Here is a 25,894-nt window from a genome sequence, read left to right as displayed (position 1 = left end):
CTCTCTCTCTCTCTCTCAAAATAAATAAATTAACTTAAAAGAAAAAAAATATATATGTATATATATTCATATATAAAGAAAAAAGAAAAATTTCAACAACAAAAATCTTTTTAATTTCTATTGTGAAATAATTTGTAGCTACAGACAGTGGTGCATAGGTATGCTGATTGTTATAACATCTCGGTAATTGGCAGAGTAAACACACCTCAGTCCTTCAGTTAACAGCCAGATAGTCTGACGCTTGTGTGTAATTTAGTCAGAAAATAAGCAATTTAATCAGCAAAGATTTCCAGGCTGATCAGAAAATTGAACTAGTAAATTGTTAAGTCAGTTAAATACGTAAAATTGTAATGGGAAAGATACATTGCTAGTATGACCTTATCTCCTTGAATTGATCGTTAATTCCAAAACACTTGAATGATGTGATGAGGGAATATATTCAGAAAAATCAAAGGACAATCTGAACACTAAAAAAAGTTCCTCTTCTAAACCAGTCAATTAAAAGAACTGATTCGAATTGCAAAACACTTTTATGAAATGATGAAATGGAATATTAAATGAATGTAAAAGGAAGTTAGGAAGGACAATAAACAATGAAAATAAATGCAGATAAATTTGCATATAATGTTAACAGGCACCCTAAGACAATTAAAAAGCATGTGCAGTTTTTAAGTGCTGCCCACATTGGAAAGGTGGAAGTGGAAGAATCAAAGATAAGTTATATCTTATTATACAAGTTGTATAATACAAAGATTAAGATAGGATGATTAAATAGTGTATGTGTTTCCTGGGGAACTACCGTTGAACTTAGAAGATAACATAAAGAGTTTTCAAACCCTGCCTTGTGTTATATATTCTCCGCTGGAATTGCTTTGTGTTCTTAATTTTTCTTTTTTTTTTTTAATATGTTGCACCTTTATATTAGCTGTGCCAGGGTACAATTTTAAAGATAAAAGAAAATTACTTACAGGCCCAGACAGATCAGTAGGCGTTTTGGGTCAGTGACAACTGGGAAGTGTGCTGGGGGGTGTCCACTCCCTGGGATAGAAGCTCAGACTCCAGGCTGTGGGAAGGCCTGACGTGTGAATTAACTGTGTTGGTACAAACCCTCTTCCAACTTAAAAAATTTAAGCCACTGTAGGAGGCCCATACCAAGTTTAGATCTCTGACAAGTTCTCTCACAGAAAGTATGTGATTTAGAAGATTAAAACCTCAAGGAGAAACAGTGTTCAGCAAATGGAGGTTACAAGGAACCACACAAGAAGCTTTATGATTGTTTTGTGCCTCACAAAAACAAAGCAATGCCACGAGCACACTAATGAAACCTAATATCTGACACATCAGGAATAAAAGGTGCTCACAGGATTAATTTTTCTTGTACCTTGCTGTGTATGCTCAAAGGTCTCCACTCTACAGAGCTTCAAGGGGATTATGTTTCTTCTTCCAAGACCATGTGAACCTTTAGTTTTATTTTTCTTCTATTGACATGGGCGATAGTAGTTTGTTTTCGCATCTTTGATTCTTGATCCCAATCTGCAAGCTGTTTTAATGTACAATAATTTTGATAACTAATAAAAGTTTAAGTTCTGAATTATTTTTATTGTTAAATAAAATATTGTTAATTGAAGATAAATAAAGATAATTGGCCACTTCTGTAGCCAAGTAGATATATCTTTTATTTTTATTTTGTTTATTTATTTATTTAAAAAAATTTTTAATGTTTATTTATTCTTGACAGAGAGAGAGAGAGAGAGAGAGACAGACAGAGCATGAGCAGGGGAGGGGCAGAGAGAGAGGGAGACACAGAATCCGAAGCAGGCTCCAGGCTCTGAGCTGTCAGCACAGAGCCCGACGCGGGGCTGGAACTCATGGACTGTGAGATCATGACCCGAGCTGAAGTCGGACGCTCAACTGACTGAGCCACTGAGGCACCCCAATATATCTTTTTTTTTTTTTTTTTTTTTTTTTTACTTTTGAGAGAGAGATAGTGTGAGAGTGTGAGCGGGGAGGGGCAGAGAGAGAGGGAGACACAGAATCCAAACCTCTGAGCTATTAGCACAGAGCCTGACATGCGGCTCGACCCCACGAACTGTGACATCATGACCTGAGACGACTGAGCCACCCAGGTGCTCCCCCTCGTAGATATATCTTAATTTTCTCTAAATGTTGATCTAGTCTTAAACTCTTTTGCTGATAACTTCACCCTGAAGTTCAGGCCATTAGATTTCACTCAAATCTCAACTGCCTTTTTCACACAGGGCACCATCCAAATGGACCTCAGGGGCCTGTAATTTCTTCTACTTTTTAAGTTTCCTGTCTTTTTGCTAATATGCCATCCTCCTTAAATCAGTTTTCTATTGGCAACCCCCATTTCCCTCTTTTTTATTATTTCTTTATGTATTTATTTATAGTTCTTTTATTTTTATTTTTAACTTTTTTAAAGTTTATTTGTTTTGAGAGAGACAGAGAGAAACGTAAGTGGGGGAGAGGCAGAGAGAGAGGAAGAGAGAGAATCCCAAGCAAGCTCCACACTCAGCACATAGCCCAAAGCGGGGCTCAATCCCATAAAATGTGAGATCACAGCCTGAGTTGTGCTGAGATCACAAGAGTTTCCAGGTCCAGCATGGAGCTTAACGTGGGGCTCAATCCCACAACTCAGAGATCATGACCTGAACGGAATTCAAGAGTCACACGCTCACTTAAGCCACCCAGGTGCCCCCCCTCTTTTTTTAATTACCACATACAGTAAAACCTTGCTTTGTGAGCATAATTTGTTCTGGAATCATGCTTGTAATTCAAAGCACTTGCATGTTTAAGTGAATTTCAAGAACCATCAGCTCAGTTGTGATCATGTGACATTCAGCATCGCATATTACTCATATTGCAAGACATCACTCGTTTATCACGTTAAAATTTATTAGAAATGTTTGCTCGTCCTGTGGAACTCTCACAGTGTTACGGAACCAGGCCGGAACGCTGGCAGAAAAACCAAGCGGCACTCAGAGATCTTGGTGGATCAGAGGTTTATTTAACCCCAGCGGGCTCAGAGGAGACCATTTCTCCAAAGATCTGAGCGCCAGATGCAAGTGGGGAGGGTTATTTATAGTTGTCAGCCTCCATATCTGTGGGAGTTTTCATGTGCTTGGCAAACAGGGCAAGAAGAACCCAGAAGAGGGGTCTCTAAGCTAGAGACCAGAGCTTGTTTTAGTCCCATTGGCCATCTTTGGCACAGTATTTTATTCATTTCTCCAACATTCTCCCCTTTGATGTCTTTTAAAAAAACTTTTAGTAGGTATCACCTTTCAGTTTTACACGTTGGTATTCTTGAAGGCTGAGTGCAGTAGTTTGGCGAGCAACAGCATTTTCAATAAAACATACCATGGCATTCAATATACAGGGGCCGATGGATACAAGTAAAATTATGGAGAGGAGGGGCCCCGCCAGGGCAGGAAGCCAGGATGCCCAATCTGTGAGATCCCATCCTTTCCATTGATTGATACTTTTCTGTTGTCTACCTTGAATTCTATCCTTGAGTCTTTTAACCTTAGTTGTAACTATTTTTGACTGGTTTATGAAATAGCAACATTTCTCCCCCAGAAAGATACAAGTCCCTCCTTTTTCTGAAGTGAGGAGGTCGAGGGTTCGCCTATTTTGGAGGGACACTGCTGCCAGGGAGTTTATTTGGCTTTGTAGGGTTCCCAGGGAGTCTGCCATCCGTTCCATGTCCAGTTCATTGGTACAATCTCCATTAGCCCAACAGCAAGAAGCAAGATCAGGGCAATGACGCCAGTAAGGGGCAAGGGCTGGCAGAGTTGCATCCGAACCCCTGGTCCTGGTCCGCAAGTTGATTCCTCAAGCTTCTGTCGTGCGCAGACCAGCCAGCTTCCAGGGTGTGGCTGGAGCAGGGCTGGAGATCTCAGGGGCCAGTGTCCTTTTGAGGGTCAGTTTAAGCAGGTTGATTGGATCTGGATCACTTTGCCAGGTTGTGGGTTCCTCTGAGTTGGCCTTCTTAACTCTGGAGTGATGGACCCATGGGGGTGATACCTGAAACTGAATCCTCTATTTGGTTGTATATCTGTAAAGTCCACCTCCAAGTCTTTGAAAGGGGCGGGTTTCTGGTAACTGTCAGATCAGGTTTAGGGAAGATATGGTTTGCATATTTAGAGATCCATCCTGTTTTCCAGTTGTTTAAATAATCATATGCCTATGGGGTCTTATTATTATCCCCACAGAATAACAAGCACAGAAGATTGTCTATACATGAAACACTATGACAATTTTTCTGATGTTTACCTCAAGCTGTCTAGTTTAGGCAAACAACAAACATTTAAAGACAATCAATAGAATTTCACATCCATAACGGTGCATTGCTGAAACATAGTTTTTCTCTCTAAAAACCCCTCTTTCCAGAGATAGCCAAATTGAGACCAATGTGTTTGTAGAACAAGTCAGTCTTAACAAACCTGGCCTAATAATTTACATAAGCTCCTCAAGAATAGCGACTGATCATGAAGATCTTTTAAAGTTTGCTTTGCTGGAACTTTTATAAGGAATCTCCCAGTTGAACTTTTAGTAGCCTTTTTCAGGCCAGAAGCCAAGCCAAATACTTGCCATCAAACAGGCCTACAATACCTGTAGAATTGGGTGAATTCCTCTTTATGAGGTCCCCAAAATATCCTGAGGTTCCTGCACCTGCCAGGAAGTGACCTGCTTTACTCACCTGGTGAGACTGCTGGGAACTCTGTAAGCGAGGTACCAGGCCACCATTTCCAAGGGGCTTTATGGCTCCATGTTTTATAAAGCCAACCTTAGTTCCTTAAAGCTGTCTGGTCATATCTGAGTCTATGAATGTCACTCTCATAGTCTCCCCAAAACCCCTTCTTTACTCTGTCCTGACCCCGTAATGTTCCCGTGAGTCAGAGTTGCAAAGACATACAGAGGGATAGGGGTGCCCCCTCTGATGAGGAGACCAGTCAGATGCCCGTCTGGCCATGTCCCAAAGGAACTTAAGTGACACTTAGCCCTAGCGGTCTCAGCTTTGTGACCTAAAGATCGGAAACTCTCCCGATGCAGCCATAGACTTTGTGCCATTCACCACGGAATCTCAGACAGTCCCACTCAAACTCCATGGGCTTTCAGGGACCTTAAGCGTGCCCCCCTGTGGAGCCACAGAATCAAACTCGTCAGGCAAGCTAGACGGAGTCACACGTTCACACTCACATACACACCAGAGGTTATTACATTCCCTCCCACAGAATTCCTACCTGTGAGACTTCTGAAGTCTCAGGGAGTGATCAGGTGCCCCTTCCACTCTTGTGAGTGCACCTGGCTAGATCAGGCCCCAGCCTTACCGGTTCCGACGTTGGGTCCAGGTCCTCACCTGCCAAGTCTCCTCGAGTCCAGTGGGAATGGCAGACTGGGGGATGGCCTCAGGTAACCGAGTGGGAGACTGCTGAAATTCAGGCAGGGCGCTCCTTCTCCCTTGAGATTCCTCATTCTGTCACCACCTCGCCGTTCTCCCAAACCGGTGGCAACAGCGTGGTTGGGTTTCCTGGTTGGTCGGTAACCAAATATGTTACGGAACCAGGCTGGAATGCTGGTGGAAAAACCAAGCGGCACTTGGAGATCTTGGTGGATCAGAGATTTATTTAACATCGGCGGTCTCAGAGGAGACTGTTTCTCCAAGGATCGAGCACCGAATGCAAGTGGGGAGGGTAATTTATAGTTGTCAGCCTCCATATCTGTGGGGGTTTTTGCACACACGGCAAACAGGGCAAGAAGAACCCAGAAGAGGGGTCTCTAAGCTAGAGACCACAGCTTGTTTTAGTCCTGTTGGCTATCTTTGGCTCAGTATTTTATTCATTTCTCCAACAGCAGAACAAGTTCCTCGTGGTCCAAGGTTTTACTGTATTTTCAGTTCTCAATGGCCAACAACGAAGTGTTCAAAGTTTAGGAAGTAGTATCCATAAATAAAGCTATGTGCGTAATAGATTTTCTCCATAAGGGTATTTCAGGTGGAGAATCATTACCTGCTATAAGTAAATAGCCCATGGTTGCCTGTGAAACTCAAGCGATTGAAGTTTCCAGGACTCAAGGGCAGGTGTGTAATAGCTGAAACACAGATTCAGGCCCTGGACACCAATGAACAGAAATGTTCAAGACACTTGTCAGCAGGTGACAACAATTTTCAGCGGACCAAGCTGTATTTTGCACTGTTCAAATCCCTAAATTTTAAACACTTCTGCAGAGCTCTAAAATGAAATATCTGAAGGCAGCCCAGACTTTATAGTATTTCGTATGTGATTCTAAAAGCCTTCCAAAAGAGCCACATGGGCAGTTCATTTCTTTTTTCTTATAATAGTAATAGTAATAATAATAATAATAAATTAAGGTTGAACCCCGCCCCAGAGAAGAACTACTTCTGGCTTAACATCTTTTTGGCCCAATGCCCCAACAGCTTAGTTACCAGACAAGTCTAGAAGAACATTTCTAGATGACATTTCTAACTGAAGATCTGGACCATGGGGGAGAGGGGGAGGGAAGAGGGCATTGTTTTCCTTTTGACTGGAAATCTAGTGTGTTTACAACTAAAACAAAAGCACGGAGCCACTGTACCTAGATTCCAAACTCTTTTCAAGATAAGACAGCAACCTCCCAAAGTGAGTCATTGGCTGCATTTGTAAAGCTGTGAAGGTGGGGCACCCGCTATTGTAAAACAGGACTTTAGATTTGTTACCATACCCATGATGTTAAAAAGAAAAGGTACAAAAAAAAAAAAAAAAAAAATTAGGTTGCAAAGCAAAATCTGACTCCAGAATTTTGGCAAGGTTTCTTGCCTTGACTGCAAACATTTCAAGGAGAGGGTAGCCTCTTTTTCCAATCTCATCTTTTCAAAGAAGCAAATTCAAGCAGAAGAATTCGCACTGATCTCCCCCCTGATAGGACCCAAAGAGCAAAATGGGACTGTGTAACGCAGTGATGGAAAGAGGAGGAAACTACTGTTTTCCTGAAGCTAATCTGAGGGTTGTCATGGTAACTCACCAGGGTACAGACTATTGTAGCTTCAGGGTATAATTTTGGTTTACATTCTTAAAAGAGGATATCACGTGCTTGCATTAAGAGTTACAGAAGAATCTTTTGGAAGTGGACAGCACTGATTTAAGATTTGGGTTTGGGCCTTTGAGAGAGTAGGTGTTTAGGGAGAAAACAACAGAAATACGTCAATTGGTAAATCTTGCTAAATCAGGGGGGCTGGGTGAGAGGAGAGACCCAGAGAAACAAAGACTCATACTAGATAGTACAACTAAAAGAAAGAATCTGAAGTAAAAAACAACTGGAGCCATTTGGTAATTTAAATATGCACATTGGTCTAAGAATTGAAGCTTTAAGAGAAATTTCTCTTTGCTATTAGCTTCTCTGTTATCTTGGTATTAAATACGAAAGACTCTATTTCGATGCATTTGATCCTGCTGTTTTCCTATATTTTCATTCTGAAACCATTCCTTTTCTGTATTAATAACCTTATACAGGGTTTCCCCTTCTTACAGAAAAGCATAAATGACATAAGGTTTCATTGTAGCAGTTACTCTCAGAACAATTAATTCTGGTAGAAGCTTAACTATATGGAATTCTGCAACTAAATTTTTATCTAAGTTTTCATTTGACTGTGGTAGTCCCTAAGCCTATCTCTCTGGCTTCTTAGATTGCAGAACTATATCCTTGAGGAACAGGGCTCTGTACCAACAGGCACTCCTTCCCGAAGCTTTAGCTTTATGAGAAAATTTTGGGGAAAAGAGGCTATAGAATAGACTGCCAAATTCAAAACAACATTTCAGACAAAATAGAATGAGAAAGACCTATCCCGTTTGGGGCAGGACAGCTTTGTCTCACCTATGCCAAAGTCCTCGATCCTGCATGATTTTTAGTATTAGTACTTTTTGGAAAACTGAGAAGCCGTGATTCCAACAGTCAGTCTCTTAGGGATTTCTGAGGATGAATCCAAACAGTGCAATGTGCAAGTTACCCCAAATTACTATTTAATTATTTACACCTGTTTTGGGGCATTGTGCCTTGTCTTTTTTACAGCAATTATAAGGCGTTATGTGGGCTAGTGTGATTCCAAGTCAGAGGTCAACAATCCACTCTCTATATGCCAATATCCACCACCTGTTTTTCTACCACCTGCAAGCAAAGAATGATTTTTACATTTCTCAATGGTTGAAAGAAAATCAAAAGAAGAATATCCATGGCATGAAAATTACATGAAATTCAATTGCAGCCGCAAATGAAGTTTTATTGGAACACAGCCACACATTTGTTTATGCATTGTCTGGGGCTGCTTTCATGCTGTAAAAGTAGCGTCAACTAGGTGCCACAGAGACCATATGACCCAAAATAGTTACTTCTTGACCCTTTATGGAAAATTGTAGCCAGTCTCTACTCTTAAGTCATGATCCTCACGATTATTGCAGCCTGGGTTATCTAAATTTAAAACCTCAATCAAATTATATTAATACTCCACTAATGACAGTGTTCTAATGAGAGTTCATTGTTCTGCAGTAGGTGCCTAAAAATGTGGAGGCCAGATAACTCGATGTTAAGACTAACAAAAAGACAAGATACACAAAGAAAAACAAGGGATATGGTAATACTTCCAAGTAATCTCTTCCAAAGAAAATGGAAAACTTTTCAATGATATTTGCTGTTAGGTTTCCTTTTACATAACAGAAATCAAAATGTCCTAGTTTCAACCCCCTGGAAACTGGACACCCCCACCTGATCAGCAATTTTCTTTCAGAGAACTTAATGATCAATGTGTGCTAGTTCAAATTCTGACCTTATTTGTCAAACTGTCTGTGGTTTAACGCGCTGGGGAAAATGGCAAAAGGAAGGAAGCATTTAGATATGTGTCTTTGAAACTTCATTCATCTTGAATTAATTGAAGAAGCCATAAGAATAGTTTTCTGGGGGTGCCTGGGTAGCTCAATCAGTTAAGCATCTGACTTGATTTCAGCTCAGCATTCTCTGTCTCTCCCTCTCTCTGCCCTCCCATGTAGATTCTCTCTTACTCTCTCTCAAAATGAATAAATAAACTTAAAAAAAAAAAAAAAAGAATAGTGTTCTGGGCTTGCTTTAAAAAGAGGAAAGGTGTTATTGTTGTTGTTTTTTTTAATTAAAAGTCTTGTTATGCTTTTAATTTAGCCAAGTTTCTTGTCTCCCTATTTAAGTCTGAGACTATTACTTTTTCTTGGGTCCTAGCAAATCTTTTTTAAAAAAGAGAAAAATTGGATTAACAATTGTACCATTGCCTTATGGGAGTCTTTCTCCATCTTTCTGCTGATGTACATGGGTTGTGCCCAAGGTTGTACATAATTCCAGGATCCACTGACTACAATGCAATCACACTCCGGCTTGTGGAATGGAATGCCAGTAAATCCAAGAAAGCTATGAATCCACTCTTGTGAATATTTTAAGTAAACTTCAGGACATTTATGCCAATTAGGACTTGCGAACAGCAAGTTGGTTGAGACACATCTCACACAACTAGTCACAACACCTCAGTTGAACAAGAGCTATGGCCTGAGAACACATCTTCAGTGACAGAGCCAAAATATTGGGTGTGTTGGAACTTCAGCTTCTGGAAAGCATTCTCTGGGCAGCAATCTGGGTAACAGTGGATCTGACTCTCATGGTACTTCTGGCAGAAGAGGCTCCTGGAAGTTGAATGTTAACGGTCTCTCACAGCCTCACATTTGACTCCACTTCTGGCACACCTCACCCTTTTCTAACCTGTTGCCCATCAGTTCAGTGAGCTGTTCTGTTCAGTCCCTTTGGACTCAGGTACAGGTAAGGGATCATCTCCCCTCTGTACGTCAAGCTGCCAAAGGTTCTCAGAAACCTCAGGAACAGCTGGTATTTTGTTGCACTAGAATTACTTATTTCTGTGCATGCTTGGCAGTATTTTCAAGAACGTGCTTGTTTTTCACTGGACACGAATGGCTCTCTTCCAAGGTCAGACCTTCTCAGAGTCTTGCCCTCAAGTATTCAGGACAGCAGTATTTCAGGAATAAGCATCCATCAAAATCATTCTGTTTGAGGAAATATCATTTGATACACAGTACCTCCTTTTAACCAGTTTAAGAAATAGAGGGAAAAGTTCTGGTACAATGGATCTAGGTTAAAAGAATACCTACACTTAAGGAGAAAATGAAATTTCCTAAGTCAACAGTATACTGTCTTTTAGATATCTTCTCTCTTAGGACAGCTTGTGGCTTCATCAGACGTGAGTAGCAGAGGTAGGTCAGCTGGGGCATGTCAGCAGTAATGTGGTGCTAGGCAAGTTAGGATAATTGCTATGAATCTCCAGGGAATCTTCATTCCCCAGAGCTTGTAGGTTTAACTGCAAAGGGGAACGCCAAGGAACACAGTTCTAGTACTGAGGTAGGAAAAAAAATGGTCCCTTGAATATCAATTTGGTGGCTGGCTGTGTGTTCTCCAGAAACAAGTCTACTCTGAATACAAGGCTGATTGCAAAAACTGAGATTTAATTAACACCAGATCCCTAGATAATGCATGCATATACATTCTGGAGGTGGCCTATGCTATTCGGCAGCCACAAACTCAATGCTAAGGCTGTCTGCAGAGCCCTGTCCATCTGGTTGGACTTTTCTCTTTATTCTGCCTCCTGATAAAAAGATAAAGCTTTTCCTTTCTTGCTATAAACAGTTCTTCCATCATGACTTTTGAACAATACTCTTTCTCTTGGCTTGCTTTTTCTTAATGTCTTAAATGCTTTATACCGAGGGGCACTGGATGCCTCAGTCTGTTGAGCATCCAACTTCTGCTCAGGTCATGATCTCACGGTTGGTGAGTTCAAGCCCCACATCATTCTCTGTGCTGTCAGCACAGAGCCTGCTTTGGATCCTCTGTCCCTCTCTCTCTGCCTCTCTCCTGCTTACGCTATCTTTCTCAAAAATAAATAAACCCTAAAAGAAAATTAAATGCTTCATACCGAAATCATTTTTTTCATTTTCACGTTTGATTTTTTTGTTTGCTTTTCCCGTCTTATTTTCTTTAGTAATTATGTAACTTCAATTTTTTTTTTATTTTTTTTTTAACGTTTATTTATTTTTGAGACGGAGAGAGAGCATGAACGGGGGAGGGTCAGAGAGAGGGAGACACAGAATCTGAAACAGGCTCCAGGCTCTGAGCTGTCAGCACAGAGCCCGACGCGGGGCTTGAACTCACGGACCGCGAGATCATGACCCGAGCCGAAGTCGGCCGCTTAACCGACTGAGCCACCCAGGCGCCCCTGTAACTTCAATTTTAAATGTGAAAATGCTGGTGCTTTCACACATTCTTTTTCAAAAGAAGTGATAGGAGTTGATGGATTTCCTTAGCATGTCGGAAACTGACTTAGCAACATGGTTTTTAAAAATCTACCTTTGATTACACTGGATTTTTCATGTCATTTATATAGCTTCTATTTTTTTCAGCTGTATTGAAGCATAATCTACATACAATAAAACTTAATAATTTTAAGTGTACATTTGGAAGGGTTTTAACAAATGTATAATGGTCCGTAACCACTACCAAAATCAACATACAGAATACTTTCATCACCCCCCGCCCAAGGACTTCCTTCCTGCCCCTCTGCTGTTAATCCTCTGCTCCCCCCTCCCTTAGTCCCTGAAAGGCCCACTCATCTTTCTGTCGCTAGAGTCTGACTTTTTAGAATTTCATATAAATGGATCATTTTGTGTGTATTCTTTTGTCTTTGGCTTCTTTCACTCAGCAAAATGCTTTTGAGATTTTCCATGGCCAGTGACTTTTTTCTTTTTCATTATTACACATATCCGTAGTTTATTCTTTTGTTGTGAAATACTTTTCCACTGTACAAGTCTACCATCTATCAGTGGATCAGTTGATGGACATTTGGGTTGTTTTCATTTTTTTGCCTATTACAAACAAGCTTCTATGAACATCGTCTATGCACAAGTCTTTGTGTGAATATGTTTTTGTTTTCTTTCGGTAGATACCAAAGAGAGGGAGTGCTGGATCATGTGGCAAATGTATGTTTAATTTTTTTAAGGAACTGTAAACAGTTTTCCAAAGTGACTCTATCATGTTGCATTCCCACTAGCAGTGTATAAGGGGCTCACTTGTTTCACAGAATCACCAAAACTTGATACCAAATTATCACTATTTTAAGTTTTAGTCATCATATAGTGGTGATTTATGTGATTTTAATTTATATTAACCTAATGAGTAATGTTGTTTACTTCATCTAAAAAGATTTTTGGTTTCATTCATTTTTCTTTTTCTGTTGTCCATTTTCTGATTCACTCACTTCTACTCTTTATCTTTTTTCCTTTTCCTGTTTTACTTTGGTTTGATTTGTTCTTTTTTCTTTTATTTGAACACTTTTATGATCTTATTCTTAATTCTGTTTTCTTTTCTTTTCTTTCTTTCTTTCTTTCTTTCTTTCTTTCTTATTAAGAATGTAGGCATTGACCCTTTTTTTTGATCCTTAATTCTTAAATTTTTTTTTTTAACGTTTATTTATTTTTGAGACAGAGAGAGACAGAGCATGAATGGGGGAGGGACAGAGAGAGAGGGAGACACAGAATCGGAAGCAGGCTCCAGGCTCCGAGCCATCAGCCCAGAGCCCGACGTGGGGCTCGAACTCACGGACCGCGAGATCGTGACCTGAGCCGAAGTCGGACGCTTAACCGACTGAGCCATCCAGGCGCCCTGATCCTTAATTCTTAATATGTTGCTTAATATGAAACTCTTACATCATTCATTTTATTTATTTATTTTTTTAGAGTCATCTTCACACCTGATGTGGGGCTCTCACAACTCCCAGATCAAAAGTCACATTCCTTACTGATTGAGCAACCCCTCTTTCATTTTAGATCTTTCTTCTCTTCTAATATAAGCATTTAGTATCATAAATTTCTCATCAAACTCTACTTTAGTTGTATTACATACATTTTGCTGTGTTGCGTGTTTTTTTTAAAAAAATGCTTATTTATGTATTTATTTTTTTGAGAGAGAGAGCATGAGGAGGGGAGGGGCAGAGAGAGGGAGAGAGACAATCGAAGCAGGTCCCCAGCTATTGGCACAGAGCCCAACTTGGGGCTTGATCCCATGAACCATGAGATCCTGACCTGAGTGGAAATCAAGAGTCGGATACTTAACCGACTGAGCCACCCAGCTACCCTGTTGTGTTTTAATTTTTATTGACTTCAAAATATTTTCCTTTTTTTTTACCCTGGGTTATTTGGAAGTATGTTGCTTAATCCAACTATTTGAGAATTTTCAAAGTATCTAGAAGATGACTGATTTTGGTCATAGACAGTTTTTTTAAATTTTCAATATCATTAAATTTATTGAGATTTATTTTAAACCTAATCTGATGTATCTTGAATGTTCCATGCATAGTGGGAAAAAAAAATGTGGATTCTGTTATTTCTGGATGGAGTGCTCTGTATATGGTAATTAAGTCAAATTGGCTGATGGACTGACAGTTTCTGTTTATTACTGTATCCCAAGTACTTGAACTGTCAGTTCTCTATAAATACTTGTTGTATGAATGAATGAATACATGATCTATAGCATGACTATGATTATTATTTTTATCCCCCCCCCCCCCTTGGAATTCTAAACAGTGGCCTGGCTGAAAAATAATCTCAAATCTAATCAGTGTATCTATTTCTCTAGCAACCGGACAGTCACATCTGAGCAGTAAGTTGAAAGTCCATTCAGATTGCACGGCCTCCCTTTTGCGTCAATTCTAGATCTATCACTGCAAGGTTTGCTGTGTACAGTTTTCCTGGTTACTTAAACTTCAAGAGATTGCTGATCATTTCTTTGTACATGCAAACCGCCTTTCATTAATGTTCTGGAAGAAAATACCCAGCAGAAAAGAACTTAAATACATGTAAGGAGAGTTCAGCACACATTTGATTTCATGGTGGACAGCTGAGGATGGGTAAGGGAGGGGGCCAGAGGTAAGGGAGATCATGGCACTGAAGTTTTTCTAACGGAAGTACATTCTTTAGTGATTACAATTTTTATTTATTGATTATTATTTTTTTAGAGAAAGAGAGAGAATGAGCAGGAGAAAGGGGCAGAGGGAAAGAGAGAGAATCATCAGTGGGGCTGGGTCCCACAACCCTGGGATCATGACCTGAGCTGAAATCAAGAGTTGGACGCTCAACCAACTGAGTCACCCATGTGCCCCAATAATTACAATTTTTTAATGTACTTTGTCTTCACAAAAGTTTTGTTTCTTTGCATGAATCTTTCACTTATTTATTTTTTCATTATTTATTTGAGAGAGAGAGCGAGAGAGCACACAAGTTAGGAAGAAGGGTAGAGGGGGAGAGAGAATGTTAAGCAGGCTCAATGCTCAGCACAGAGCCCAACTTGGGAGGTCATGATCTGAGCTGAAAACAAGAGTCAGACACTCAACTAATTGATCCTCCCAGGTGCCTCTTTGTATGAATCTTTTAAAAGAGATGTCGCCGATCTTTGTGGCCCAGGAATAAAAATGGCAGTACTTGCAATCAAGATTATAAATCTTTTTAGAATAGCCTCACCATACCACCCCCCCCCCAAAAGTTATATTTCATGTTTATTTCTTTTCAAAATTCAGGCAAATCAACATTAGTTTGTGACTTTTAGAACACCCTGTGAAATTGCTATAGATAAACTGCATGCCAGAAAACCAGGATGTCTGGATTAGGATTGTAACTGTTTTGTGACTGTGAAACCTATTAACGAGAGTTCTGATTTGGATAGTCTCCAAAAGTGATGAGAGCATTATATTTTCCTAAATTAATGCATCTAAGTCCACATAAAATTTGTGCACTATTAACGTCCATCTCTACTCCTGTCATTTCAGTTCTTTTTCTTCTTTTTCTTTAACTGCCTCCAAGGAAACCTTGATAGAAATCAAGTCTGGCCAGTTTTGTTAGTTCTTGCCTCAAGTATAAGTGCTATCTTTAAAATCAGAGTTCTGCTTGCTAGTCTCAAGTGTTGCTAATTAGGCCAAAACATGTCTTAGCCTGAGAATTTCTCTGCATAATTTTAAGTTTTAATATGTAAGAAAGCTAGCCAAAAGAATATTATATGTGGATTTTTGGGGGGTTAAACCTATTGAAACCGATTTAACACAATTCGCTATAAAAACTTCCCTCTACCCTCTGAAATATTTTAATTAGGTACAGCTTTGAGTATGCAAACATTAACTTGACATATTCTTGTCTTTAGCTCATGGTTTCCTACATTTTCCCTTTGACTATTTTTTTCTTACATTACTCCCACAAAGGGATTCTTTGTGGCTTATTTTCAGAAAATCAGGAAGAATGATTCTGCTCTGGTAGGAAGCAGAATCATTCTGAATCCAACAAGAACTGCTTAGTTTTGAGAGCCTGAGAAGGTGGCCATTAGTCATGACTTTGGGGACCAGCACTGCCCCGTGGGAGCAGTTACTGGAAGAAGTGGCTTGTGTGAGGACTTAGGCAGTGGGGGCCTGAGCTGCTGTTCCCCCGTCTCTAGGGCCCCCAAAGCTTCACTCAGCTGGAAAGCCCTACTGCTTCCCCTGAAAAGTGGTAATAAATCACGGTGCAGCTCTACAGCCGTATGAGTCCTCTGTGTCACCTATACTTAGGGATTAAGCTGGGTTATTCCTGGATGGCACCTTGAGTCCCTAGTGCCAGTCTGCTTTTGAAATAACCTTTCACTGACTTCTAAGTGTGCTTTTATTCTGAGGCTGCATAGGGCCACTAGCTACTTCTGGTTGTGTTGAGTAGAAAAGGCACCCCTTCCTCGGAGGTAGGTAAATGCAGCCCTGTGCCAGGACACTCCGCTTGCCCAGCGTTTTTATATAGGTACAACCTGCACAAGTATTTATGTGGCCGCCCGGCCACTACATCTGTGACCATGACCCTAGGATCACCTGGCAGGAAGTAGTCTGTCCTGAATGTCTTTTGAAATCCCCTCTGGGTTGTGACAGCTAGAACGACAGGGGAGTTAAAAGACAAATAAGGCTGGCAATTGTCACAAGTTGCTGCAGAGAAAGGCCATAAGGTGTGGACTGAAACCATTCTGCTGTTTCTTATCTTTTGTCTCCCTTCCTCACAGAGGGCTTTCCCTGTCAACCCATTGAGAGTGGAGTGCCATGCTTTTCTTCCAACAAGTGATAATCATTGTATTTGTGTGTTTACTTGTTCATTACCTATCTTTTCAACTATCTTTTCGAGGTGTTGGCCAATACACCATATCACATAGCTACTAGACACAGAGTTGGCACTTAATAAACACTTGAATGAAGAAATGTCTTTAGTAACCTCCGACAGTGGCAAGGATGAGAGATATGAAGGTGATCTCAAATAACAGGGAGACAGGGGGCGCCTGGGTAGCTCAGTCCGTTAAGCGTCCTATTCTTGATTTTGGCTCAGGTGGTGGTCTCATGGTTTGTGAGATCGAGCCCCATGTTAGGTGTGGATCCTGGTTGAGGTTCTCTCTCTCCTCTCTCTCTGCCCCTCCCCCTCCCCCTGCACACTCTCTCAAAATAAGTAAATAAACATTAAAGAATAAATAAAATAACAAGTGGACAGGGTGGACAGCAGCCCTTGATCAGGAGATACCATTGATTTGATTTCCCTTACTGCAGGGACTTTCCTTGACTCTCCTCTTTTTACAGATAAGAGAGGCTGGGCAGTTGATGTTTCATTGTTTGTTTTTAGCTGACATTCACCGAGAAGGCCAGGCACTGTACTAAGGGTTTTGTTTACACACATTATGTCATCCGACCTGTACAACAATCATTCTACGAAGTCCGTGTAATTATTATTCCATTTCAAATGTAAGGAAACTGAGATCTACATGGGGGATGATGGTAGGTAGTTCTATAGCTAACATAATAAATGACAACGTCAGGAGTTGAACTCATCTATCTGACCCCGACTATCCAACTCTTCAACGTTATTTTTTCCCACTTGTACTTTTTAAAAATGTGTTTATTTTAGGTAGGCTCCACATCCAATGACAACATGGGGCTTGAACTCATGACTCTGCGATCAAGGCTCTGACTGAGCCGGCCAGATGCCCCTTCCTTCCCACTCTTAAACATTATTAAACATGCCTTTATCTTGAACACAGAGAGGCAGGAGAAGGTGCACAGTGCGAGCCCCTATCACAAACTCCCCTGGCCTTGGTCTCATGGCCCAATCTACATTTGGTCTTCCTAGACAGTGGAGGATTTCCAATCCTGCCTGTGTCCTAACCTAGTAAATTACAGTCTTCGTATTCCATTATCTCATTTTGCTTCCTTGGTGCTTACTGTCCACACTGTGGGCAGAGAGCTGTCTACCTCATGGTTTCCACATCCCTAGCTAGATACAGACTGTTTCCCACTCTCAGCAAGGCAAAGTGAGGACAGGTCATTTGGCTCAGCAGCAAGCAACATTCAGTCTCTGGTGGGATTCTTTCCCCCAAAGTTTTAATGATGTCCTAAAATAGCAAGCTTTTGAATCTCGTTCAGTTCAGAGACTTCTATTATTGGTGTCTCAGAGCCCTGGCAGTTAGGGAATATCTGCAACTCACAGAAAAAATCATAGGCAACTGCCCCTTGAACCTAGTATCAAGAGATGTTTAAAAAAAAAAAAGTTTATTAAATTTTCTCATCCCAAATGATAAAAAAAAAAAATTATGACCAATTTTATAGCTATGCTACATATTTACTCACTGAGTAGAACACTATGGTAACCATTTAAGGTAATATATGGCATTTCAATACATGCAAATTACATTGTGACTCAGAATTCTTCATTTAAACACATGTGTTCAAGGCCTTGGTGAAAGGAAAGAAATAAAGATGCCTAAGTTGACTCCAAGAGGTTAAAAATCTAATTGTAATTATTTATAACCAGACGCCGATAAATGGGTTATTTTGGTCTTTTAAAAATCCTCATATCCCTTTAGAAACTGATCTGACACTCCAGCCTCCTACCAACAGGACACACATGTGCTTTCATTTCTTTGCCTCAGCTGCTGCTGCTTTGGTAGATCACACCTTGCATATGCAAGAACAGAGTAGGATACGAGGACCACAGCAGTTACTGGTTCCCCCCCTCTTTCTCTCCCTCCCCTGACCCAGCCCAGTTTTGTGGATCAAAAAAATTGAGGCAAGTCCATCTGTGGCTTTTCCAGATCTAAATGTGGGGTAACACAGAGACATATAATCCAGTGATTGAGCAAATATTTTCTGATCCCGTACACGGCACAGATGTGGCTGAAGATAAGCTCAAGTTTAAGATGCATTTTATTTTGTGAACTTGTGAAAGTCGCACAAAATATATTAACATATATTAATTACCCTCGATTATTATCCATGCTGGGCAGAAAGTATTTAAAATCACAAAAACATTTCTGCCTGCATCTTGAGGCTTATACCAGCAAACATTAAGAATCGTTCATCATGACCTCTTTCAGGAAAGAAAAAAAGCATTAAAATGTTTTATGCTGCAATTAAAAGTCCACCATGTTACTTTTCTTTATGTTTTTTTTTCTTTTTTTTTTTTTTTTTTTTTTTTTTTTTGGTCACCACTATACCTTAATAGCATGCAGTAAAGATAAAGGTGTCAATTGAGATAAATTTTTACTACATGCTAGAAAAGGGGAGCCTGAGTAAGTCCAAGCAATTTATTTCAATCCAGCAAACATTCTTCAAAAGCCTAGGACCAGTCTAGGTGCTACAGGCAGAGAGTACAAAAAGAAGCAGAATCCTAATGGAGAAATGAGACAATACAGAAATAGTGATATTATAGAGTAGGGCAATTATTAAATGAGATTTGCAGCTAGGGGAAGGAGAATGGAAATATTTGAGAAGTTGGTGATAAGAGAGGGGTAGATGTATGATATGATTTCAATTAAGAATTACTCCAGGGTCGCTTGGTGGCTCAAGTCGGTTGAGCGTTTGACTTTGGCTCAGGCCATGATCTTACGGTTCCTGTGTTCAAGCCCCGCGACAGGCTCTGTGCTGACAGCTTGGATCCTGCTTCGGATTTTATGTCTCTTTCTCTCTCTCTCATTCCCCCACTTGTGCTCTGTCTCTCTTTCTCTCAAAAATAAATAAAACATTTTAAGAAATTGAAAAAAAAAAAGAATTACTCCGAAAAAAAAAAAAAAGAAAAAAAAAAATCACTCCAGGCCATGACCTCCTCGAAGGTGACACATACAGTTGGATCTAGCCTCGCTGGTTTCTGTTTGGCCATTACTTCTCCCCCACTCACACCTTTCTCTTTCATCACCCTTCCCATGCCCAGAGAAGAAAGAAATGGAAGGGCGAATACTTTTCTTTCTCTTCAAATGTAAACTGTATTTTCCATCTAGGGACAATAAGATAGAGGCATATACTTTGGTAGGATGAGGCAGAACGTAAGCTGTGAAAAAATACAAACCTTTCCAGATTTTAAAGGGATAACTCATGGGAATGAACACATTAGAAGGGGAAAAGACAGGATGTGTGTGTTGCCAGTTTACCACAGTCGTGGTGTTATGATAGGATCTGTCCAAAAGACCTTGTTTTATTTATTTAATCGAGTAATCACACTCTCTCTGACACTTTTGGATGGCAAGAGCAAAAATAAAGGTACCCATGAAGTCAGACCTGCAGTTGCCAGGAAGTAGTAAAGAATGCCAGTTGAATCTCTGCTACCTGTGTAAGTCCTAAGGGAAAGATGAGCTCATGGAAGCATATATAGATCATCACAAGGCAGAATTAAAATACATTAAGTATGGCAGTCGGATATAAACCCCTGAGGGTTATGCAACATAAAAAGAATAGTTGAAGTACAACCTAAAGCTTTAAAAGGGGGAAACCTAAGATCCTCACTGGCTGGGGAAAACAGTTACTACACATTCATCAAGGGAAAGACCTTATATAAAGCTTGGGATTTGAAAACCCTAGCACTCCAACTGATCTAAGGGAATGTAAATTTAGGAGGAGGGACTTGTTTTATTTTTGCGTTTGTGGTCTCCACAGCCTCTGGACGGACCTGACAGGCTTCTAGAATTTATCTGAATTGGATTGAGCTGAAATAAAGAGGGAAGGATCCCAAATCATCTACTGAAATCTTCTTTAAAGGGTAAGTTTCATTTATTTACCATTTAAAAAAAATGGTATAGTTACTTAGCAAAGTGTATGCTATTGGCTAGACAGACATTTACTTTAATATTTCATTTTTGGGTAACAGTGTCTTCAGTAGTACTGGGATCAGTACATGAGTGACAGATATGCTCCCCTCACCCCCCCTCCCCAACCAGGAAGCTTCACATTCTGGGAGTGTGCCATGCCATAAACCTTTGGTGTATTCATGAATTGACATCACCAGGGAACTTAATGGGGACTAAAAGTAAAAACTAAAGACTTTAAAATAGAATAAAGCGGATACCAGTCAAAAGGAAGAAATGTATAAATTCATACAAAGGAATAAAAAACGTGAATTAAAATCAAAAGAATGCTGACGTTACGGAAAGCATTAAAAATGGAGAAGCAGGTATAGGAGGGAGATTTACTTGCAAAGACATTACTTTAAGGACATAATGTGGGCAAGGGATTTTATGCAGGAATGCATTAGAGATTGCTGTCAAAAATAACCCAAAATGACTGAAAAGAGGTATTTGGCTAAAAAAAAAAAATGAGCCAATGTAGACATTCCTTTTGGCAGACAATGGCTCTCAAAAATACACGGAGAGCCACAAAAATAAACAGTAAACATTTTGGAATAATGAAGAAAACATTTATAGTGCATAGGTATATATAATTAAAATTTCAGGAATGTCCATTAACTGTAATAAGTAACACGAAGAAAATAAGGGAGACAAATCTAGAAAGAAAGAAATAACTGTGTTGTTTTTTTTTTTCTTATAATCTCAGAAACGGACCTAACCAGACATGTTGAGAGTTAGTAGAGACTAAATGATTACTTACGGGTGTGTTTAGGTTCACAGGGAAACTCATCCTAGAGAATTCTGAAACAGAAACACAACAGCCACAAACTGGAAAACCTGAGTAACTCTACCTGGAAGCCAAATAAGCCTCCATATTGAAAGAAGTCCTTTTATTCTATGAAAGAAAAAAAAAACAAAAAACAAAACAAGACTTTAAATTCTGAAGAACTCAACATTCGGCAAACTTAGTTACTCGTAAAAAGTAAATAACACAGCATACCAAAGATATGGTACAGTTCTTTCAGAAACAAATTATGACTTAATTTAAAAGGCAATACACTAATTTCAGGCTACCATTTCAGAAAAAAATAAGGAATTGAGAATTAAAAGTCTAGCTGTGTGCTTTCTTTCCACATAGAGAAACTAAAATGAAATGTAGGGAGAGAAGTCCTGTAAAGAAAAAGTATTCAGTCAGCTTTCGGATGCTTTGGTATAAAGAACTGATCATGGGAGTGTAATTCTATTAACAGCTGGGTTTCAGTCTGCTCCAGTAGGTTCCATCTTGTATTAGGGGGAGAGCTTGTATTTGCATGTTCTTTCCTTTCAGTGATTCCACGTTTAGGGTCAGTTATACCGTGAAAGGTTTTATACTTGCTTGCTAATCCTGGAATAACAGAAATATTAGCCAGTGTGCCTTTAGAGCTTAAAAGATCTGTAAATGTGGGGCACCTGGGTGGCTCCGTAGGTTAAGCATCTGACTCTCGGGTTTTGGCTCAGGCCATGATCTCATGGGTTTGTGGGACTGAGCCCCATGTTGGGCTCTGCGCTGACAGCACAGAGCCTGCTTGGGATTCTCTCTCTCCTCCTCCCTCTGCCTCTCCCATGCTTGCTCTCTAACTCTCTTTCAAAATAAATAAATACTAAAAAAAAAATCTGGAAATGTAGTTCAGTACCCAAGTTTGTTTTTTTTTAATGTTTATTTATTTATTTTTGAGAAAGAGAGCACAAGCAGGGAGGGGCAGAGAGAGAGGGAGAGAGAATCCCAAGTAGGCTCTGTGCTCTTAGAACAGAGCCCCATACGAGGCTCACAGTCACGAACCACGAGATCATGACCTGAGCTGAAATCGAGGGACAGATAGATGCTCAACCAACTGAGCCACCCAGGGGCCCCAGTACCCACGTTTTTAACTTGTTTGGTTATGTTATATTTGGCATTTAAACTATCCTTTTCATTGACCTCACATTTTATTTAGATGAGTAAATTTTATTTTTTCTGCAAGTATGTGAATCTATTAATGTAATGTAGATACTTACACATGCTTTGAAAAAGTATGTAGTGTATATGTAATTGTTTTAAGAAAAACAATTTTTTTCTCCTGTGCACCTATTTGGAAGTATGCACCTAACACATTGAGGTACCGTTCTAAGCCACACAAAAAGATAGGTAACCAGCCTTTGCCCTCAAGATTACTGTCTATTTTAGCAGATTTAATTTATCAAATCTGTTTTTTTCATAAGATGAAAGAATATTTAAGCTCTGCATATGTTGAGTAAGCACCTTGCCTAAGCAGTGGTGAGATAAAATGACTTTGGAGTTAGATGGACCTGGGCTTTTACCCCGGCACACTTAGTATTTCTGATCCTTTAAGTCTGAGAATTTACTTTTTTTTTTAAGTTTATTTATTTATTTTGAGAGAGAGAGAGAGAGAAAGAGAAGGCATGAACAGAGAGGGGCAAAGAGAGAGGGAGAGAGAGAGGGAATCCCGATGCGGGGCTCAAACCCACAAACTGCAAGATCATGACCTAAGCCCAAGTTGGATGCTTAGCCGACTGAGCCACTCAGGGGCCCCGAGAATTCACTTTTAAAACAGGAATACTAATTTTTAGCTTACAAGCTTACAGAGGTTTCATGGGGTAAACATCATAATGCATATAAAGTGCCTATCAGAGGAGGTGGATGGGGGGATGGGAAGAAATAAATAAATAAATAAATAAATAAATAAATAAATAAATAAAATGCCTAGCACAGAGATTAGCCCTAAATTTTTTGTAGCCTCCCCCCACCCCACATATATTATTTAAATGAAGAGTTCAGCTTCAGCATTTCTATAATTGTCTCCATTAATTTTTATCTAGTGTTATTTTAAAATAATTAAATAATTTAACTTTAAAATAATTTCATAAATGCAGCCAGATTCTAATTGGCAGTACTTTGGGTGGCGAATGAGGCAGCAATTGAGCTGTTAAAAATTCAAGAGACAATATAGGAATGCCAGAACATGAAGGTCAAGAGCCAGGCCCCAATCCTTCCACACATTCATTACCAGTCACAGCCTCTGCTGTTAGAAATGATCTGCCAGGGCTGAGAGGTGTCCAGGGGAAGGAGAACAGGAAAAATGGATTCACAGTGTTTCTAAAAGGCCCGGAGAAAAGAAAAACAGCTAAGGAGATAGGGATTTGTTTTGCCAGGATTCTATAAAAAAGAAGAGCACATAAATTACACCAAGAGACTGTGACTAGAAATAAATATTGGTATATCTCAGCCCTCTGCTCCCAATCTTTGGAATCCTTTTTGTGGTTTTCTGCAGAGAGAACAAAAGGCACGTCCTCTCACCAGCACACCTTCCATCCCTGGACAGCACTTATGCCTCAGCCCTCCCTCCTTCCCCATGCTGTTGAACGAACCATGTGGAACAAGCGATAAAGTAAACTTGAGACCCAACTTTAATTCTCTACCTGAAAGCCAGACAGTCAACTCTGCTCACCTGATCACTCCTTGCAACTGTGTCCCTCAAAAATAATCAGGGCACATCCTACAAAGAAGGGGAAAACGGAAGGGTCTCCCTAATCAAGAAACTCTAAAACTTAACTGAAGTCCCCAAACCCTACAAGTTATTTGGAGAGTCTTCCTCATTCTTTAATTCCCCTGCTGTCTCCATATTCCATGCCTAATGAGAGAGGGAAGGTTGAAAGAAAAGCAGTTTGGAGCACTTGGGTGGCTCAGTCAGTTAAGCGCCCAACTTCAGCTCAGGTCGTGATCTCACAGTTGGTGAGTTCAAGCCCCGCATCGGGCTCTGCACTGGTAGTGAGCAGCCTGCTTGGGAGTCTCACTTTCTCTCCCTCTCTCTCTGCCCCTCCCCGACTCGTGCATGTGCTCTCCCTCTCTCTCTCTCAAAACAAATAAACTTAAAAAGAAGAAACGCAGTTTGCTCATTTTTCCATCTTAATTTTCATACGGTCTCATTTTTTTTTTTTTAGTTTATTTATTTAAGTAATTTCTACACCCAACTTGGCGCTCGAACTCACAACCCCAAGATCAAGTGCCGTACGTTCCCCCAACTGAGCCAGCCAGGCACCCCTGTTGTTAGTGGTTTTGTTGTGTAGTATTCTATTGTGTGACTATAACACAATTTATTCTTCCCCAGCGATGAATAATTGTTTTCATTATTTGGCTGTTTAAGTAAATCTGCCTTGAGATCTCACTATGCATTTTTTTAAAGATATTATTTTTAAGTAATCTCTCCACCCAACATGAGGCTTGAATTTACAACCCCAAACTGAGTTGCATGCTCTACGGACAGCCAGTCAGGCGCCCCTCCCACTGTGCATTCTTCATTTCTTCCAGGCCCCTCCCTGTGGAAATGTGGTGAATAGAATTGTGGAGAGGGTCTCCACACATCCAGTTAGTTTTGCCTCATGTTAGTTCTTCAGCTTACTTGGGCACCAGAATTCAAAGGAAGATAAAAATCCTTTGTTGCCCAAATTTGAGAGAGAGAGAGGGAGAGACAGAGACAGACAGACAGAAAGGGAGGGAGGGAGGGAGGTGAGAGGATAGAAGGAGGGAAGGGAGCCAAGGGAAGAAGGGAGGAAATGTATAGGCATGATCTTTAACTCATAATTCTCATTTTATAGAGGTATCTGATCATCTTAATTTCTAAGAGCTAAATAAGTAATGCTTACATGATACATGATTCTTTACTTCACTCTTGGAAATACTCCATGTCCTCTGGAAATATTTAAAGAGCTTTGTCATATCCCTTTAAGAAGTGATAAAATCTGGGGCGCCTGGGTGACTCAGTCTGTTGAGCGTCTGACTTCAGCTTAGGTCATGATCTCACGATTCGTGGGTTCGAATCCCGCATCAGGCTCTGTGCTGACAGCTCAGAGCCTGGAGCCTGCTTCGGATTCGGTGTTTCCCTCTCTCTCTGCCCTCCACCACTCGTGCTATGTCTCTTAAAAATGAATACATGTTAAAAAATTTTTTAAAAAAAGGAAGTGATAAAATCACAGTGTCAAGTGCAAGCTTCAGGGCCAACTTCACTAGGAAGTTTAGTTGACTGAGTATTTTTCCTAAAAGTTTTTTTTTTTTTTTTTTTTTTTTTAACTTTATGAAGAATCCGAACTCTTGAACAAATCCCAGGGAGGCTGAGGCAAGCAATGAAATGCATTTTTAAATATACCGTTTTGAGCATTGTTGCCCGCAGTCTTCATTGCTGACTCTTATCCTCGATGCCTTATTCCACTTCCCCTAGATGTTTCCACTTTCGCTGTTACTTAATTTGCTTCCTCAAATGTGGAAAGTCATGAGACACTGAAGTTTGTTCCTTTAAGCCCTAGAATCTAAATTAATAAATTATCTAGACAATTTCCTAACCTATCCCTGTTTTAAAATTTTGATATACAGATCATCTAAGAAACTGGTCAATTAAAGTAATCAGTCCATGGTAATTAGCAAATTATTTGCTCCACAGTTTATTATAGAGACTTTAATTTCTATCGTTAAGACTAAAAGTTTTTTAGGGATGCCTGGCTGGCTCAGTTGGTGGAGCGTGTGACTCTTAATCTCAAAGTCGTGAGTTTGAGCCCCACGTTAGGTGTAGAGATTACTTAAAAATAAAAAAATAAAAAATTGTAATATTTATTTTTGAGC

At 40.0% G+C, this 25,894-nt stretch overlaps 1 protein-coding gene across 2 annotated transcripts in view; it reads left to right on the top strand.

Moving 5' to 3' along the window:
• The window catches only part of SLC39A10 (solute carrier family 39 member 10), a 144,981-nt gene that overhangs the window by 10,397 nt on the left and 108,690 nt on the right, over positions 1-25,894 (top strand). The window contains exon 2 of one of the 2 annotated variants that reach the window (XM_060622741.3): positions 20,057-20,159. The exons of the other annotated variant lie outside the window; for it this stretch is intronic. The gene's annotated coding sequence lies outside the window, so the exon portion shown is untranslated. The remainder of the gene's footprint in view (positions 1-20,056; positions 20,160-25,894) is intronic. 2 annotated transcript variants of the gene reach the window in all.

This window comes from Panthera onca, chromosome C1 (assembly GCF_046562875.1).
Source record: "Panthera onca isolate mPanOnc1 chromosome C1, mPanOnc1 haplotype 2, whole genome shotgun sequence".
Classification (NCBI taxonomy): Eukaryota; Metazoa; Chordata; class Mammalia; order Carnivora; family Felidae; genus Panthera; species Panthera onca.
Note: the sequence above shows the minus strand (reverse complement) of the source record. Positions and strands in the feature narration are given on the sequence as shown.